The 18,944-nt window shown below is 44.8% G+C and overlaps 1 protein-coding gene, 1 non-coding gene and 1 pseudogene across 8 annotated transcripts in view; 1 reads left to right on the plus strand and 2 right to left on the minus strand.

The window, feature by feature from the left end:
* The window catches only part of LOC127674161 (UL16-binding protein 1-like), a 564,502-nt gene that overhangs the window by 476,267 nt on the left and 69,291 nt on the right, over window positions 1-18,944 (minus strand). The window lies entirely within an intron of this gene.
* LOC127674277 (U6 spliceosomal RNA) lies at window positions 1,632-1,737 on the plus strand. Its single transcript, XR_007975328.1, has one exon. It is a non-coding gene; the product is annotated as a U6 spliceosomal RNA (small nuclear RNA).
* Window positions 2,940-7,809, minus strand: LOC127674218 (sperm motility kinase 2B-like; annotated as a pseudogene).

Below are 18,944 nucleotides of genomic sequence, written 5' to 3' on the forward strand. Positions count from 1 at the left end.
TCTTCCTGCTACCAGGGAGAAAGGAGAAAAAAAAATCAATTGACCATGAAGGCCCCCATTCTCCATACTAGGCTGGGCCTGTTGAGCATAGAGTAAGGACAGGTTTCTGTCACCATTTTTTCATGCTAGGGTGAACCCAGTGCTTTGAGCATGCTAGGTACAGCTGTGCTTCTAAGTGGCTACATCTCAGCCTTCCTGAATGGTAATAAGCAAAAGAAACCCTGACCAATTTGGACCAGTTAGGGAAGGAAAAAGGGTTTATTCAAATTTGTCCATTTATCCATCCGGCATCATCATGGGCTATGTGAGCCACCCCCCTTTCTTTAATCATTGTCTTTACTTTGTGAGACAGGGTCTCATGTATCCCAGGCTGGCCTAGAAAATGAATTTTGTGGAGGGCTGGGATTACAGGTGTGCATGTTGAAGCGTGGTTTGCACTGTGCTAGGGATCAGATTGAGCCCAGTCTTTTCTGCACAGTAACCTAGAGCTCTAACTGAGCAGGTGCCTCAGCCTCAGTCAGTGAATCTTTCTGGTAATAAAACAGTCTCTTGAGTTTGAGGTTTTGAATGTTACCCATAATGATCCCACATATAAGGATTGGCTCCTCTTCAATGGTAACCCCACCCCCGTGCTGTGATGGCATTGCTTTCCATGCTTCAGTCCCTGAACATATAGAAGCAAACCATTGCAGATTACAACTAAAGGGCCCTAGCCAGGTCAACTGACAATCAGTCACAGGGCAAGGACTATGTGTAGGCCAAGAAATATATACCGGGGGAATGCTCTCAACTCTGTAACCAGAACATTCCCTGGAATAAAAGTAATGGGTACATTTTAGTCCCTCCTGAAGTCTGATAGGCCTGCTCTACTATCATAACTCCATTCATCCAAATGGAAGCACTTAATGCTTCCTCTGACTTTTGTGTTCTGGTTCAATTGGTTCCCAGAGCAACTAACTTGTGGAGAGCCCAGGGCTTGTATTTCGATGCTAATTAAACTCCTGGGAGGGGATGCAGAGGTGTAGTTAATCATGCACACATGTGTCTTGTGAACCTTCTCCCCACTTAACTTTTCAATTAAAGGCTAGAGACAATGATTGGGTAGGAGGAAGGAGGAGGAGCTGAGAGTTACTGGGAGGAGAAAAGGATCAATGAGGAAGGGGGAGGAACTATGAAGGATTGTCAAAGACAAGGAAGAGAAGCTCCTGTCCTGGAGAAACCCCAAGTGATAAGGGATGATGTAGATGGGAATAGAGTAGTTTACTGGGAGATCCTCCCAATATAAGCTTACAGCTTGTAGTGATACTGTTTGACTTGAGATTTCTTTTACTGGGCAATTAGGTTGGAAAAATTCAGCAAAAGCCTTCTTTCAATTCTAAAGTGAAAATTGCATATCCCTAAGAGTTAGTCATAAAGTTAAGGATGTACATGAAAGAGCTTGCAATGGTGCCTGCATGGGGTTTTCAACCTGACAAAGTTGTCACCCAAATCTACAGCAAATACTCTACTTAGTGGTACTCATTCCCTAAGCTTGGTGTGCTGGATAGCTTTAGGCTGACTAGAAAGAAGCTACAGTCATTTGAGAGGAGGGAGGTTCAATTCAGAAAATACCTCCATAAAATCAGGATGTGGTACTTGCTTCAGCAGCACATAAACTAAAATGTAACAATAAGGAAAAGAATAGCATGACCCCTGGAAAAGGATGACATGGAAATCCACAAAGCATACCATGATTTTACCAAATAATCACCAGAGGCAGGGAGAGGTAAAGACCTGATTAGGAGAGAGGAGTAGGAGGGAAAAAGGGAGACAGAATCATATATGTGGAGAGGCAGGAGAAAAACCTAGAAGGCCAGGAGAATGACCAGAGTGATAGGACTGAGGATTCTGATTGGAGGCAGGCTAGAGGGTACTCCTAGTGTAATATATGTTGGCAAACATCATACACACACACACACACACACACACACACACACACAAACCATGCACATGCCTACATGTTTGTATGTATACATGCACAAACACACATATATAATCACACATGTGCACACATAACACATGAACAGGCACAAAGGCACAGACAAACACATGTGCCACACATCTGCTCACTGAGAGCTTCTGAGACAGAATCTATATGAGGTAAAGAGTGCAGTTTAGAGAAGGGTGCTTCCTAAAGAGATTTGTGACATAAAGAAGCCAAGGGCTTAATACTGGGACAAGTGGAAAATGGTATAAGGACAGCTCAGGAATCTGAGAGCCATCAGTGACAGGTGAACACAGGAATGGCTTCAGTGCCAGTGAGATGAGGTTCTCTAGGCACTGGGAATCTATCAGGTATGATAGGGTTCAGAGTTGGCCTTGTTAGGTGATGTCCCTGTGGCAGAGCACATCTGGTCTGTGTCACTAGAGATTGTCCTGTCACAGAAAACATCTTTTCTCTCTCTCAACACACATTCTCCTTCTACCCAGATCTGACTTGTTCACTAAAGGACACTTGCCTGCAATCAGAAATAAGGGAATCACACCAGTGGATCTAAGGGGAAAATGTTAGAACAGTGAGAGTGAACACCTTGTCTCATGCAATTATTACCCTGTGGGTCAGGATGGACCTGTGGCTCCTCACAACCCTGGGAACCAACCCATGCTTCATCTGCATGTGGAATTCCCAGGGTTACCATGCTTGCCTCTGTAGAAGTGGGTCAAGCTGATGGTACCTAATGTTCTCCATGGTACTTCTGAGAATGCTTGCTGGGTCCAGAAGAAAGTCCACACTTAGGTTCTACACTTCCCCCTTCAGGTACCTGAAATCTTGGTCCCTTCAAAGGCACTTTTAATGATTTGGTGAATTGGGGCCTGAACTTTGTCTTCCTGGGGCTTTTAAACACCACAGGGCCAATTTTCCTATGTAAAGAAGATGCAGGGACATCTCCAAGTTTGTCTTACACAAACATCGATTTAATTCTCAGAGTTATGACAAACATATCAAGAAGCCTTATAACTTCTACTAAGATTGAGGCAGGAACATGCACGTGGTGGAGGTGTCTGATGTGAACCTGGGTAGACACGGGGGCTCCTGTCGCTGCCAGCTTTGCACAGGCTTTCAGCCCCTGCTCTGAATAGTGATGATGTTGCGATGGCCTTGGACCACCTGGGATATCTTCATTTGCTTCCTTCCTCCTGGCTGGACTCAGGGCACTGATTGAAGCTAACAGACCGAGAACATGATGGCTTTCCACTAGGCTCCTCCTGAGGTCCATGTCTACACTGTGTCCTCTCCAACACTGTGGCTGTAGGATGGTAGCATCGGGCATCCTCTGGTGATCTTCTAAAATGCAACAACACAAGTGTGAGGGACTGAGAAACTCAGCGGCACAGGGCATCTCTCCAGCTGTGGTTACCCTGCTCCACACTGCTCCCCAAGCTGCCTCCTCCTCTGAACCTTCCTCCCCCCATCTCCTAGTTCCCACTCCATCCAATCCTCCCCTCCCTCAGAATCTCCTCCTCTTCCTTCACCTACTTCCTCTTCCTAGCATCGTCAGTACCTTCCTGTTTTCTCCTTCTAGTGCAATGTGCCAGATACTCACTATAGATGCCTTATGGCATGCTAGATCTGTTTAAACATCATCACACAGTGTCTAGACCTAGAATCCCCATGCATCATATCATATACATAGACAGAAGTATAATATTCCAGTTGACAGAGACATGATCACTGGGCAATGATTGTGCACACCTTTAATCCCAGCAGTTGGGAGGCAGAGGCAGGAGGATTTCTGAATTCGAGGCGAGCCTGGTCTACAAAGTGAGTTTCAGGACAGCCAGGGCTACACAGGGAAACCCTGTCTTGAAAAAAGCAAAAAACCAAAAAAACCATAAAAACAAAACAAACATACAAACAAAACAATCCCGACACAGACACAAATAAAATAGATACATTCTTGTACACAAATATATCTGGGCTGGGCCTGATGTTTTTCTTAACACGCCTTCCCAGTGTTTCATTTTTGTTGGGAGACTTTTTTCTGCCTCAGACAAGATCTGTTTTGCATTGGAATACAGAAACACAGACTCAGGAGCGTTCTTCCCATCTTCCTGGCCCACCACGTAAACCTTCTGGGTGGGCCCCTGCTGGGTTCTGACATATCCTTTGCTGAGGTGGTGGGGTGGTCTGCTGTGCTTTCATTGCTCTGGCTATTCTTGGCTCCAAAGTGCATGGAGGAAATGCGGGGCACACTACTAGAACTTATGTGGGCTTGGCACATTGTGGGTGTTGTCTGGAGTGTCCTGCAGGGAAGGACACCAGGCCAACTGACACTTCTTGCTCTCCTCTCTCTAGGGACAGACATTTCACTAGTGGATGATGACCAGAGTAATGCTCGTTGTTTTTCTCTCCAACTTAGTTCAATTTTGAAAAGTATCAGGATCATCAGGTAAAGGGAAAGGCGTCCTCAGTGGATTCATGGGCTTAGAACGGGTCAGGTTGTCACATTCATGAACAGCCTGTCGTTTCAGGAAACAATAACGGGCCATGGCCTGGTTGTATTTTTTCTGAAATAAAGAATCTTTTATGTCTTGTTCTCTGAATCCAAGGTGTCCCATCGCTTTTATAATGGCCAGGTCTGGCCTGAGTGGGGGCAGCTCCTCACAAGGATGTGTGAACACCTGGGGATCTTCTGTGATCTAAGGATGCCTCATAAGTTCAGAGACTTTTGGGTTTGCTGTCAGTAAAAGCCTAATCAAATCCTGGAGTTCTCTTAATAGGGGAGAGGGGACAGGATACTTCCCTGACCCAACCTGTCTTTGCAGCTCTAATTAAAGTTGGGAGCATCAAATGGAATTCTGCTAGTGCTCATAAAATACAGGACAACTCCCAGGGTCCAAACATCAATCTTGGGGCCATCGTATGGTTTGCCAAGGAGGAGCTCAGGTGCAAATGGGAAAGTCCCACACTGATAGCTCAGCTGCTCTTCTGGCTTCACTTGGGCACTGAGCCCAAAGTCAATAATTTTTATTCTTCCATTGATGTCTATCATGATTTTGCCTGGTTTCAAGTCCCTATGAACTATACCTTGGTCATGGCAATAGCTCATGGCACTTAACATTTGTTTGAATATATCCCAGGTGTCATCCTCCTGCATGTGGCCAGCCTCTCGTATATGGTGGTAAAGTGATTTACCCTCACACAACTCCATGATGAGGTATACTCTCTTCTCTGTCTCAATGACTTGGAAGAGAGAGATGATGTTGGGGTGATTCAAAGTCATCATGATCTCCACCTCTGATGTGACAGGATGGCACCAGCGTTCTCTCTTATGAATCATTCTGACAGCAAGCGGGGTGCCTGTGAGGCGGTGGTACGCCAGCTTGACATTGGAACAGCTTCCATGGCCGATGGTCTTTACAATTACATACTGAGAGTGGAAACTCTCTGTGCCAAAAAGGTTGGACTCAGGTCTGAGGTTTTCTGATTCTTCACTCCCAAACTCATTTGGGGCAACAAAGTATAAATGCTACCTAAAAGGTAGGGAAAAAAAAGGAAGATATGCATCTCATCTTCAGGGGTGTACCCTAATGAATGCAGCTGTCTCATACATTGTTGCCTGTCTTTGGATCTATTTCCCCTAGCTAGGCTGCCTTTCCTGGCCTCAGTGGTAGAGGAGAGGCTTAGTCCTACTAGGACTAGATATCCAGGTGCAGGATGGTACCCAAGAGTCAGCCTACCTTTCTCTGAGAAGGAGAGGTAATATAGCAGGAGGGGCATGTGAGGTGGTGTTGGATTCCATAGCTGCCTGCAGCTATTACGAAGTGTGTTGCTGGAACAGAAACTGAGGGATGGATAGGGAAGGGACAAAAAGAAAAAGGGCTAAGACAATATTCATTGATCAAAACCGGAAACTTTAATGGCACCAGACCTTTTAACAGTTTGGGCAAACCCTTCCCCCCTAGACTCCAGGCTGAGTTCTGGTGGAAGTTGTCTAGCTTCTCTTGGAGGTTCTTGTCTTGACTGCTCTGGCAGCTGGGTGGGTCACCTGCTTAATTCAGGAATTCCTAGACCTGGAGGAACAATGAACTTAACCTTTACTTCAAGCACTCCACCCTAGGTGGAGCAGGATCCTGGCTATCTGGGAGAAGATAACCTTGGCCATAGTCAAGTACATTCTTAGCACTCCACCCAAGGATAAAAATTCCTGCTTTAACCTACTTCCCTATTATATCCTAATGGCAGATTCCTGCCCAAAGCCAGGGATTGTCCTTGACTAATGTCAAACTCAAACCATGTGCATAACTGCCCCAATATGGCTCTGTACAAGGTGGAACTAGGAGGAGAGAAGTGAGGGGGGGCTATGATTGGGTTGGAGGGTTTTGGGAAGCCATTAGAGATCCTCACTTCAGCCCGGAGGACTGACAAAGAAGAGCCTCTCCCATGATTGCTGGTGGAAGGAAATCCTGAGATAACTGTTGGGTGCTCCAGACTATGCAAACATCAGATGTCTCCACCTGAGGAACCTTATCTCTTCCCGCAGAAACTGCTAAGATTGCCCCTCCTTCCTTTATTCTTGCCTTGAGAAGAGCTCTTCCTCTGAGAGCTTAAAACCTGTGTACCCCGGAACATTAAACTTGCCTCGACAATTGAACCCCCCTTTGCCTGGCTTCCTTCTTCCCCCCACTTTAACCCTCAGGTAGCACCTCTTCAGGATACTGGAATAACTGGACCTGCTGGATGGGTCCTAGTGACCCGAAGTAAGGTCAACTACTGGACAACTGAGGAGAAAACCTGGGGAAGTTGGACCCCACAGACCTCATCGCTCGTGAGTCGCTGGAGGGGCAGGTGAGTGGCCGAACAATTGTCGTCTGAATGTCATGGGGAAACAACTATCAAAAGAAGCTTTTTTTTTTAATAGAAGAAATCAAGCAGTCACTCAGGGAGGGAGGAATAAGAGTTAAGAAATAAGATTTAATTATGTTCTTTTGTTTTATTGATAAAAAATGCCCTTGGTTGGTTTTAAGTGGACCTGACATTCACCCGCTAACGTGGAATAGGGTTGGTAAAGAGATTAATAGGATTTTGAAAACAGGTGAACCAGTGTTTCATGCATTTTTTAGTTACTGGGGCCTTATACGGGACATAATAATAGATGCTGAGAATGGAGGAGAAAGTGCCTGTCTGTTAGCTGTTGCTGGCAACTTTCTGCAAGCCTCAAGACTGCCGTCATGCAAAAGCGAAGGTGGCAAGGGTGAGCTGTGCTCTTCACGTCCCTCTGTGATTGTAGATATACCTGAGGACTCGGAGGTCCATCCTCCCAAGGTTACGCAATCCCTAGAGGATCCCAAAATTCCTAGAAGTATATACCCTTCTCTTAAGGAGTTTTCAAAAGGGCAAAATGAAACTTCAGACAAGTGCAGCCTGTGCTGTTTCTCAGACTCAAAATTAGACCCAGCCTCCGAGGCTGAGTTAGAGGAGGAAGCTGCCAGGTACAAAGAGGAAAGGTATGGTGATGCAAGCCGAGAACCTCAAGTCTTTTTCACACAAAGACCCAGATTTGCTTGGCCCCCACCATACCTAACTCAGATGCTGTTGGTCCCTCCTGCTCCTCTGCCAATCGCAGTGGTTGAAGGATTAACTCAAACAAAAGCTATGCTCCAGGCGCAAATTATTGGGCTCAGGCAGGTCTTACATTTGCAACAAGAATTAGGAGACCTTTCTTTAGAAATTCAGAACTTAAAAGAAACTATGAGAAGGGGACAAGATTCCCCTAACAGAAGACCTCCCTGGAAGAAACATTAGCCTAAACTAACCTTCCCAGTCATGACCAAGGCCCGTGATAGGCAAACCAAAGATAAACCCGAGCCAGACAGCACCGGTCTTAATCAAGGGGGAGACAGAGATGAGGACCAAGAAACTGAGGGAGGACAAGACTATGATAAGGTTGCTGAGGACTCTGAGGGAGAAGAATCTGACCAAGGGGACTATGAGACCTTGTGCCCCATGTACAAAAAACTTAAATTTAAGAGTATTAAGGAATTGCATTCAGCTGTAAAAAACTACGGCATGAATGCACCCTTTACCATCTCCATTTTAGAAGGGCTCTCGGGGTATGGATATCTTATACCTAGTGAATGGATTAAAGTGGTGCAATCCATCCTCAGCAGAGGACAATACTTAACTTGGAAATCAGAATTCATTGACAGAGCAGAGAACCTTGCTGCTAGAGATAGAAAAAAACCTTGAGTAAAACTGCCTCCTGGACAGCAGATAAGCTGTGTGGAAGGGGTGCATTCACGTCCGAGGAAATGCAACGGGGACTATCCCCTGGTATCCTTGCTCAGACAGTGCAAGCCACCTTGTCTGCTTGGAGAGTGGTCCCTGCCGCAGGGGCAGTCACTACCCCCTTAACCAAAATAATTCAGGAAGCCCAAGAGCCCTATGCTCAATTTGTGGGGAGATTGCAGGAAGCTGCAGAAAGGATTCTAGGACAAAATGAAAATGAAGGGCTTCTTGTTAGACAGCTCACCCTTGAGAATGCCAACCCTGCAGGCAGAGCAGCGCTACAGGGCAAAACTAAAGACCTTGATATCTCAGGAATACTTAAGCTCTGTAATGAGGTGGACCCCTTTACATAGCAGGTATCTAAATCCATTAGTTTGGCTATTGGGGCTGTCTTTCAAAAGACAGGAGACTCCAGTCATCCCAGGAGCAAGACATGCTTTCAATGTGGACAGCCTGGTCATTTTGCAAGAGAACGCAGGGCTCCTAAGCAGACACCAGATCCTGCCCTTGGCCAAGAAACCATAAAACCTGCCCATCCAGGAATCTGTCCCCTCTGTAAAAGAGGCAGACAATGGACTAACGAATGCCATTCTAGGACCGACGCCCATGGGCAAGCCCTTACTGTTGTCCTGGGAAACGGGCTGAAGGCCCCACATCGGGGCCCTTACTCTCAGGCCACAGCATACCCCCAAGTACAGGAGCAGACACCAGTGCCGATGCCTTATCTAGGGCAACACCAGGGAGTTCAGGATAAGACCTATGTTCATCTATCACCCAGGTTATAACCCCCGAGGGTAGGGACTGTTATTATAGAATCTAGAAAGTTTGGGCCCCCACCTTCTGGTATGTTTTTCTTGATAGTTGGACTAGCTTCAAGCTCCCTTTAAGGCCTTATTATACTCCCTTCTATAATAGATGCTGACTGTTCAAGAGAGATCAAGTTTCTTGCCACTGCCACAAGGGGCCCAGTAACACTCAGAGTTGGACAACACATTGCACAAGCATTGCCCCTTCCTTTGATAGGACATTTTCCCCACAAAGGAGAAAGGTGTGGCTCTTCCTCCCCTGGTTCTTCTGATATCTACTGGATTCAGAAGCTGACCGAGGAGAGGCCCATGATGACGCTGTGGCTAGAAGGCAAACCATTTCATGGCCTATTGGATACTGCAGCCAACACAACAGTGCTTTCCTCCAGGCACTAGCCTTCAGCTTGGCTTCTTGAGGCCACGGCTACACATTTGAAGGGAATAGGACAGTCACAAGATACATTACAAAGTGCAAGGCTTCTAAGTTATAGGGATAAGGAAAAGAATACAAGAACAGTTAGGCCATTTGTAGTACCTGGACTCCCTGTTAACCTTTGGGGGAGAGATATTCTATCCCAAATGGGGATGATGATGTGTAGTCCTAATGAAATTATTACAAATCAAATGTTAAAAATGGTGTTCCTCCCTGGAAAAGGATTAGGCAAATATGCACAAGGAATAACAGAACCCCTGGCTCCCACCCCTAATACAGATAGGAAAGGCTTGGGTGCAGACCTTTTTCATAAAGACTGCTGATAACCCTGCACTCCAGGCTGATCAAATATCTTAGAAATCAAACGACCCAGTCTGGATCGATCTGTGGTCCATGCCTAAAGAAAAGGTTCACGCTGCCCTAAGTTTGGTGCAGGAACAATTATGTTTGCCCTGGAGGCCACCGAGACCAATCCTTAGGACAGAAATGTGGTTACCATGACAAATACTTTTGTGCCTCTTGGGGCTGTGAGACCACGGCTGATATCTATTGGAATCCCTCTTCTTTTTGGGACCTCATTCAGGTCCTGGTGTAATACCTTTACAAATAACCTCTACAGGCCAGGGAGAGAAATTTGCCTGGGAAGCTTCATGAGGAGCTGAGTGGGGCCTATGTACCTATAGAGCAGGCAGACACCCATGTCTTTCCTTTAAATTGCAGTTGGAAAAGACATTACCCTATGTACATCAAGCCTCCATTGGACTTAATCATCAATTACTTAATTTTGCCCCCTCATCACTCAGAGAAGCCCCAGAGCCTAGGAATCCATCAGCCACACGGGCTTCACAAAATTCTTCCTTGACTACTTTGTTCCAACCCAGCATCCCCCCGGGGCTCCGTGCAGTCATCTCAGTAATTCTTTCCATCCTTAATGCATCTGCCTCTGCTTTGCTTCTTAAGGAACAGAAAGCTAATTCATCTAAATATATAGAATGCTGGATATGTTTTTTGGCCTCTCCTCCATTCTACGAGGGTGTTGCTCTTTTTGGAAATTTTACATATACCAATGATTCTGAGGGTTTAAATGAAAATTTCTTAGGATTCACCCTCACAGAGGTATCCAGGGTAGGAAGCTGTGTTCTGGGAAAACATATGCTCCCCCCTCAACAATTGTTAGAGATATGCAACCATACCATAACTATTGATGATCAATATGAGTATTTGCTAGCCCCAAATTATGCCTATTTGGCATGTTCCTTAGGATTGACTACCTATATTATAATACCTGAATTCATCCAGCATCACAATTATTGCGTGCTAGTACAAATACTTCCAGCATTCATGAGCCAAGAGACCTTTTAAACTTCTGGGATGATAACATTGAGATGCCCCATAGGGGGAAGAGAGAACCTATTACAGCTATCACCCTTGCTGTTATTCTAGGATTAGGGGCAGCCGGAACAGGAACAGGCATCGCCTCACTTGTTACCTCTCAACACAATCGACAACAATATCATTTGCTTAGTGCTGCCATTGATAAGGACCTGGCTGAACTCAGAGATGGTTTAGCCAATTTAGAAACTACTGTTGCCTCCTTATCAGAAGTAGTATTACAGAATAGGAGAGGTCTTGATTTGCTCTTCTTGCAGCAGGGAGTACTTTGCACAGCCTTAAGGGAAGAATGCTGTGTTTATGTAGACAAGGCAGGACTGGTAGATGACAGTCTGAGGATATAAAATAGAGTCTAGAGAAACGCATAAGCAAACGAGAACAACAGGAGTCTTTGTATAAAAATTGGTTCTCCACGTCACCGTGGTTTTCCACCCTATTACCTTCTATTCTAGGACCTTTCTTAGGGTTATTACTGTTAATCTCCTTTGGTACCTGGGCTTTTCAATGATTAACCCGCTTCATTAAATCACGAATAGATTCTACCCTACCCAAGAATTATGTCTCGGTACAGTATCATCGACTAGACACAGGAGAAATGCTGGACCCTGGGGACGAGACAGCTCGACAGAAACAACCGCAGCACCTGTCGGGGAGAGGCTCAATTCCAATAATCTCCTTTTGTGAGACTCTGTTTGGCTCCCACTTATTCATCCCTGGGCTTATCTGAAGGGGGAGCTGACCCGAGGTAGCCGTCTTAAGGACGGGCAACTTCCTCCATCCCCTGACCAACCTAAGACATGGGGCCTTGAGGATGACAAGGTAACCCTACGACGGGTAAGGCTGAGGGATAAGAGAGGTCGATCCTAAGACAAGAGACAGCTACACATTTTCGGTCTGGCCCCCTTGCCCAGTATTTCTGCCCAGACCTTTCCACTTTTAATATAAGGAAAGGGAGGAAATGTGGGAAGCCATTAGATATCCTCACTTCGGCCCAGAAGGCTGACAGGGCAAAGGTCCTGAGTAAAAAAGAAGAGCCTCTCCCATGATTGCTGGTGGAAGGACGTCCTGAGATAATTGAGGGTTGCTCCAGACTATGCAAACATCAGATGTCTCCACCTGAGGCCCCTTATCTCTTCCCACTGAAACTGCTAAGATTGCCCCTCCCTCCTTTGTTCTTGCCTTGAGAAGAGCTCTTCCTCTGAGAGCTTAAAACCTGTGTACCCCGAAACATTAAACGAAGCCTCAACAATTGAACCCCCCTTTGCCTGGCTTCCTTCTTTCTCCCCTACCCTTATGACCCTCAGGTAGCACCTCTTCGGGACCCTGGAATATTTGGACCTGCTGGACGGGTCATAAGGTGAATAAATAAATACATAAATAATCTTTACAAAAAAAATAAGGTAGATATCTTACCTTAGAAACAATGGCCAAGCTGACTAAACGCCTCAACACTATCCCTTACACAGGTGTTCTCATACCTTCCACACATGCACCTAAAACACACTCGTGCACACGCACACTCTCTCTCACACACAACACTCTCACACACACCAACACAAAAACACAGGTGCACTCAAACGCACCCACAGGTATTCCTACTCACACACAAGGAAACTTAAAGCAAAACACACACATTCTATACACATACAAAGACACACACACACAATCACACACACACTCAAGTAACACTCCTCCCAAACACACACTGATCTAGTCACGAATACATAAGCTCACACACAAACAAATCAAAAGCAAAGTCCACACACAAGTCCCAAGATACAATGAAATCACAGAGAGCACCACTCCACCAACTCCTCTCATCGCACTCAAAGAAATGCAGGTGTGGCCACAGCTTAACATATGCTAGCTGGACTGCAGCATACTCCCTCCTCATGAGGTCAGAGCAGGACCTGTCCTGACAGGGCTGGGAGGCACTCCAAGGCAATGGCCTAGGTGGGCTATGGAGACTGACATTAGGCTTTTAGAAATCAAAGCAGGTAGGATGCTTTGCTGTCCTTAGGACTCTGGTTATAATGATTGCTGCACCTTCTGCTTTAAAGTCCTCATGCCTACACTCTGGGTGTCACAGTGCATTCAAACTAATGTGTCCCAGATGATGTTACAGCTTAACAAAAAAAAAATGTTCTACTTGTTAAGATCTAGGTGGCAAAGATCCTTTCCCAATTTTTTGGTTACTGTTTTGTCCACGTGACAGTGTCCTTTGCCTTAAAAAAACTTTGTAATTTTATGATGTCCCATTTGTCTATTCTTGATCTTAGAGCATAAGCTATTGCTGTTCTATTCATGAACTTTTCCTCTCTGCCCATGTCCTCAACGGTCTTCCCCAGTTTCTTTTCTATTAGTTTCAGTGTGTCTCCTTTTATGAGGAGATCCTTGATCCACTTGGAGTTGAGCTTAGTACAAGGAGATAAGAATGGATCATTTTTATTCTTCTGCAAGCTGACCTCCAGTTGAGCCAGTACCATTTGTTGAAAATGGATGGGTTCAGCTCCTTTGTCAAAGATCAAGTGACCATAGGTGTGTGGGTTCATTTCTGGGTCTTCAGTCCTATTCCATTGATCTACCTGTCTGTCACTGTACCAATACCATGCAGTTTTTAACATTATTGCTCTGTAGTACTGCCTGAGATCTGGGATACTGATTCCCCCAGAAGTTCATTTACTGTTGAGAATAGTTTTAGCTATCCTGGGTTTTTTGTTATTCCAGATGAATTTGAGAATTTTTACCAACCCTGTATCTGACAGAGGACAAATATCAAATATATACAAAGAACTCACAAAGTTAGACTCCAGAGAGCCAAATAACCCTATTAAAAATGGGGTACAGAGCTAAACAAAGAATTTTCACCTGAAGAACTTCAAATGGCTGAGAAGCACCTTAAAAAATGTTCAGCATCTTTAGTCACTAGGGAAATGCAAATCAAAACAACCCTGAAATTTCACCTTACACCCTTCAGAATGGCTAAGATTAAAAACTCAGGAGACAGGTGTTGGTGAGGATGTGGAGAAAGAGGAACACTCCTCCACTGCTGGTGGGAATGCAAGTTGGTACAACCACTCTGGGAATCAGTATGGCTGTTCCTCAGAAAACTAGGCATAACACTTCCAGATGACCCTGCAATATCACTTCTGGGCATATACCCAGAAGATTCCCCTACATGTAATAAGGACACATGCTCCACTATGTTCATAACAGCCCTATTTATAATAGCCAGAACCTGGAAAGAACCCAGATGTCCCTCAATGGAGGAATGGATACAGAAAATGTGGTATATTTACACAATAGAATACTACTCAGCAATTAAAACCTATTCACAAAAGAACACACATGGAATATTGTCACTGATAAGTAGATATTAGCTCAGAATCTCTGAATACCTAAGACACAATTCACATATCAAATGACTCTCAAGAAGGAGGAAAGAGAGGTCCCTGGTCCTGAAAATGCTTGTTCCAGCATTGTAGGGGAATACCAGGACAGAGAAGTAGGAGGGGGTTGATAGGGGAATGGGTGGAGGGAAGAGGGCTTAGGGTACTTATCCCTGGGAAAGGGAAAATTATATTGAATGTAAACAAAGAATATTGAAAATAAAAATTATTAAAAAAAGAAAATAGACAATCTGTAAACAGAATGCAAAGGTTCATTTTTTTCAAATAAAAAGCAGACATTAAGAAATAAAAATATATAAATAAAAAATTAAAAATGACCTAGGTGGCACCAGCCATTCTGACATTACCATAGCCATTTCATTTTAGACCTGCACCCAGCCATCTTACATTATTACAGAGGACCTTTCTTGCGCCTGGCTAACCATTAGCTGCACATCCCAATAAGTTCTATGTTCTGGTGTTCTGACCCTTGCCCTTCTTTAGGGACAATCATAACTAAGGTCAGTTAGAATTGCTTCCTATAGTTAGCAAGAATAAGCTTAAACCTGAACCAACCACCCAGCTGCCTGGCAAGACTCCCTGCATGTGTGTATGAGCTTTTATGGTTGCTTTTATAAGCATTTTCTGGGAAGCAGTCAGGCTTGCAATCTCAACTCCCGAGTCTGACCTGCATCTTTGAGTGACCAGTACCAGGGTATGTGTCCAATAAACTATCCCTGCATGACCCAGGTGGATGAGTGGCTTGTGGGCTGTTTCCTGAACCCCAACACTGCTCATGAAATGTAATAAGGCAGCTTATTTACAAACATTAGAATGACAGATGCATTTCTCATAATGTCCAAGGTGTCTGATTCTCATCCAAAACCTGGGAGGAGTCTTGGAAATAGACAAGTGGTTAGAACACGTGCCCTGCAACGTGGGAGGGCCTGAATGTGAATGCTTGTGAACGATAAGCACTTACACCTGCAGTCGTAGAGCACATACACCTAGGAAGTAGGAAAAGCAAGACAGACATCAAAATGCCTGGGAGTTGTGGGCCAGGTAGCCTGGCATATACAGTACTGAGCCACAAACCTAGTTTCACACAAGGAAATAGCTAAGGTCTGACAAAAATGTCCTCCAATGTCTACACATATGGTGAGCATATCCATGATCATACATACAAGCTTGTTTCATTCTCTCTTATCTCTGTCTGTCTCTCTATCTCTCTGTCTCCCTCTCTCTTACACACACACACACACACACACAAACACATTCACACACTATTACAACATCCACACACATACATACACTTTCTCACACACATTCATACATTACACAAACACACACTCTCACGCTATTACATACTCATATTCTCACACATACATACACACATGCTTACACACATTCACACACTATTAAAAACACTCACACAAACTCACTCTCACACATTCACACACAGATACACAGAATAGGTGAGTATACCCAATATTATATATAAAACAACAAAACAAGCACTCTTGGTTCCCTAATAAAACTTTTCTTCAAACATGAGGAAGAAACTCACTAACTCCCACAAATGAAGAGTGAGTTAAGGGAAGTTCAGAGTCTCAACAAGAAATAGAGACCTGTGCACAATCACAAAATTCAATTTGAACTTGGCTTCTTCCAAGATGTGAGAGAGGCCAAGTCACATGCCTCTAAACAGCAGTGCCACCAAGGCTCATGTGCACAGAGATGTGCTTCTCTGACACCAGTACCTGGGGAAATTCTTCAGGGCTGCAAGAACCACAATAATACATGCTATTTATATAGGAGTGTTGGGATTTTAGCATTTTTCAGTGTGATATCCAGGTTAACACAGAAAAAAAAAACCCTAGAACAACAGAAAGAGAAATTCAGGATTTTTTTAAACTTTTTTTTTGTTCTTTTTTGTTTTGGGGTGTGTTTTTTTTTTTTTTTTTTTGATTTTTTTTTTTTTACTAAAATCCCAGCCAAAGGCAAAAGAAAATATTCAGGTAGCAGAGACAAAGCTGTAGGGCTAATGAAGAACACAGCAAATGCTTTCTCAGTGGCTAGTACATTCTCTCTCTCTGTCTACATCAGTGTGCACCCACCCAGATCTGTGGGGAGTGTCCTAAGTTCATGGAGAATCATGGAGAATCCAGTGTGTTCTTAGGTGTCCTTGTTCTGGTGTCCCTACTTGGTGTCACCATAATCATTTGGACAATATTAATATTATGCAGAACAGCTAGTACCCGTAATTCTGCCCTCAACACACCCAAGGGCGAAGGAGAGAATTATATGCATTATAATAGATAATTTGGATTTTACAGATAAGATCTACAGAACAACTTAAAAGAGTTCTGGTGTTACAGATCCAATCCTGAGCCTGGTACCTATTAGACAAGCGCTGCCCTGTTGCTTCACACCCTAGACCCAGAGCTTTTGAACTCAGTCTTATATACTCCCTGTAAAGTGTCCTGTGTCCTGTGTTGCAGCGGGAAACAAAAAGTCCTGAGTTTCAGCTGCGAATGGACAGACCCTCAGCTCCAGGCAGACTCTCTGCACAGCTGCCTGAATACTGCTGTAATCTTTTTAGTCCTTGACACAAACCAGACAGAGATATGGGACTCTGGGCAGAAAAGAATTTCAGAAATAGCCACACTGAAGCGGAACCAGGATTAATTACAGACATTATTAGAAAGGTGAACAAGAGAATAAAGACATGGGTGAAGTTCCATGAGAAAGACTAGCCTGAAACGGGAAATATTAAAATCGAATGCTCATCCAATGGTCTTTGCCCGGGTAACTCTCCTAGAAGGTGCCAGACCATGCCTCTGCTCTAGTGCCCGCAAGGCAGTCAACCAGAGGCTCAGAGCTCACACCTGGCTTCAGGTCTCCTAGCTGGAAGAAAGCAGGTTCCATAATCTGCCAACCAAACCTCTCTCCAGGTTCCACTCAGCTAACTACCATGCGGGGTTCCCACATGTTGCTGCTCCTAAAGTAAAGCCTCTGTGCTCTGGATGAACTTTAGGGCAAGAAAAGTTCAACAAAGCCAGGATGCAGATGACAATTGTGAAGGATGCAGGGTGATAGCAGACTGCCTTTGAAAACAAGTAGCCTAGACACACAGAGAATGATCTCTCTCTGACCCCAGCTTCTCTATGGTGTCCACATTTAGTGGCTGAGTAGCATCACCTACATCCCCTGAACACTCTGAAATAGCCACCATTTCCTGTTCTCTGCCACCCACCTGCCCTACAGGTAGATGGGCAGAGAACAGAAAGGTTGGCAAACTTGAGAAGATCATTCCTGGCCTGTTCTACATTCTGTGTGCTACTATTCCCTGTCAGTCCAGGAAACATTACAAGGGGCTTGCAGAAAAAGAGAGAACATGAGAAGGCAAAGAAAATTACATATGTACTGGAAGGACACTGGAGTTGAGTAGAAGATGAGAAGGCAAAGAAAATTACATATGTACTGGAAGGACACTGGAGTTGAGTAGAAGCAAGAACACAGAAGACAGCAGGGAGGTTGAGGTCATCTTAAAACCAGCTTCTGAGCCAGGGACATGGCTTCTGAAGAGCTATGAGTGCACTGCTGTGACAGGAGGGAGGGGGACAGGGAGGGAAGGCAGAGGGGACTGGGAGGAGCAAAGGAGAGGGTTGGGAGAGAAGGGAGTGGAGGGGAGAAGGATGGGAGAGAGGGGAGGGGGAGAAAGGAGAGGGGGAGAAAGGAGAAGGGGAGGAAAGGGGGATAGAGGAAGGAGGATGGGGAGGAGAGGAGGATGAGGAGAGGGCAGGGGAGGGGTAAGGGAAGGGGAGTAGAGGGAATTGTGGAAAAGGGATGGGGATGGGGAGGGTCAGGAGAGGAGATGGAAGAAGGGGAAGGAAGGAAGTAGAGAGGAATGGAGAAAGGCAGAACAAGAGGAATGAGAGAAAAAGTGAGAGAAGGAAAGAGAAAGGGAGAGAGAACAGAAAGGAGGAAAGGACATTCCTGTCCCACGTGAAGCTTTGTAGGGCTTTAAGCAGATGGCAAATATTGTGTGTGATTGTCTTTCCTTCCGTTCACCTCAACTTTCATTTTGTTTTAGGTTTTCTTCTTTCTTCTTTTTATGATTTTTTTTTGAGACAGGATCTCAGTCTCTAACTCAGGTTTGTCTCAAAATCAAAGTGATTCTCCAGTCTGTTTCCTAAATGCTAGTGTGTTTAGAGTTATTGCTATTTTATGAAGGTTTGCCTGTGTATGAGTGTGTACCACACGTGTACCCTCAGAGCCCAGTACAGGGCATGGGGTTCCCCAGAACTAAAGTTACAGAACCTTGTGAGATGCCCTATTGGTGTTGCACTTAGCACCCAGACAGGTGATCTGCAAAATCAGCCAATACTCATAACTCCTGAGTTGGGAATATCTCCAGCATTGCTCCCTGGGTTCTTATCCTTTTTAACATTACGTGTTAAATACAAGACATTGTGTTTTAACTGTTAGCATCTGTTTTCATCTGTGAAATGAACAGGGATTCTTAAACATACTGTTGGAGCTTCCTGACCTTAGGGCAGATGCTGCCATTTTGAGACAATGAACAGGAGGGCCGTATGATGGTGGTGACCAGGTGATACTCAATGACCTCGGCTCTGTGGTCAGTAGATCTC

Source organism: Apodemus sylvaticus, chromosome 23 (genome assembly GCF_947179515.1).
Source record: "Apodemus sylvaticus chromosome 23, mApoSyl1.1, whole genome shotgun sequence".
Lineage (NCBI taxonomy): Eukaryota > Metazoa > Chordata > Mammalia > Rodentia > Muridae > Apodemus > Apodemus sylvaticus.